This window comes from Magnolia sinica, chromosome 15 (genome assembly GCF_029962835.1).
Source record: "Magnolia sinica isolate HGM2019 chromosome 15, MsV1, whole genome shotgun sequence".
Taxonomy (NCBI): domain Eukaryota; kingdom Viridiplantae; phylum Streptophyta; class Magnoliopsida; order Magnoliales; family Magnoliaceae; genus Magnolia; species Magnolia sinica.
In genome coordinates, this window is record NC_080587.1 from 58586847 (window position 1) to 58588395 (window position 1549).

Below are 1549 nucleotides of genomic sequence, written 5' to 3' on the forward strand. Positions count from 1 at the left end.
TCATATTTTTAGAATTTAGGTTATTTCTTTCCCTTCTTAGAAATTAACTTTCTATTTTTGTTTTATTTTAGTGACTTTCTAATTCTGACACTTTTAGAATCTAATTTTGTTTCTTAATTTATTTTTAGAATTTTCTGTTTAGAAACTAACCTTCCTATTTTGTAGGCCTTTAAGATAGAAATCTCTAATTCGGTACACTCCTTCCCTACGTTCTATTTTTCAAATCTCTTGTAGTAATTTACTTTTTAGTTTAGGACTTTCTTAATTTAATTTAGAAATTTCTACTTTCTTTTAGGAATCAGTTTACTGTTATCTTTCTTTTAAAAGATTGTTTTTCTCCTTTTTAGAATCTAACTTCCTTTTGTTTTATTTTGCAGGTCCTTAACTTAGGGGCATCAATTTGGTAATTTCTTTCCAACTCTCCTCTCTTTTTCCTTTTTAGATTTCCTTTTCCTTTCTTAGGATTAGACTTTGAATTTGATTGAGGGCTGTGAGTGTTTCATGCCCAAGTGGGCCCGTGACAACACTCGACGTCTCTTGACTGAAGGAGGATTGGTTGAGGGGTTGACTATCCATCGCAGGACTGGACACCGCTCGAAATCCCCTGAGTTAACTGAAGTTATGGCTGAAGACCAACCTCCTCTACTTCCACCCAGGGTGGAGGATACCCAAGATGAGAACGAGGTGCATCAGGCACCCTCGCCTCATACTTTATGAGATTATCTACAACCGGCGGGAGTGAGTATGCCCTCATGCATGATTTTTTCCGAAAACACAGGACAAATGGACATCAAGCCAGGAGTTATCCAACTCCTTCCCAAATTCTATGGACTTGAATCTAAAAGTCCATATTTACATTTGAAAGAGTTCGATGAGATTATAGCTACATTATGTTTTCCTAATGTATCTGAAGATACAATTAGGCTGAAACTCTTTCCTTTTTCCTTAAAAGAGAAAGCTAAGACGTGGTTACATTCACTGCGTCCTAGATCCATTGGCACATGGAACGATATGCAGAGGGAATTCATAAAAAAATTCTTCCCACATCATAAAACGATTACCCTCAGAAAAGCGATAATGAACTTTGCCCAAAAGGAAGATGAAACATTCTTTCAATGTTGGGAAAGGTTCAAAGATTTGGTCAGTTCATGCCCACAACACGGATTTGAAACGTGGCGCATTACAAATATTTTCTATGATGGACTGACATCTTCCATGCGCCAAATGGTCGAGACAATGTGTAATGGAGAGTTCATTAATAAAGATATCGACGAGGTATGGGACTACCTTGATAGTTTGGCTGAAAAAACACAATCTTAGGACTATTACCCAAAGTCGAACACCACGTCTAGGCCGACTCAATTAAAGGAGAAAGGTGGATTATATCTCTTGAAAGAAGAGGATGATCTTAAGTGTAAAGTGACTACGCTCATAAGGAAAGTTGAGGCCATGGAAGGAAAGAAGGATAAGGTCAATGAAATTGTTTGCGGCATCTGTGATTGCAACATTCACACAACTGAAAACTGTCCTACAATACCTGCCTTTCGAG

The 1549-nt window shown here is 37.4% G+C and overlaps 1 non-coding gene across 1 annotated transcript; it reads right to left on the reverse strand.

Annotated features, from left to right (window-relative positions):
* Positions 1-1059: 1059 nt before the first annotated feature.
* Positions 1060-1166, reverse strand: LOC131228343 (small nucleolar RNA R71). The gene has a single exon (XR_009162849.1). It is a non-coding gene; the product is annotated as a small nucleolar RNA R71 (small nucleolar RNA).
* Between the last annotated feature and the right edge of the window lie 383 nt (positions 1167-1549).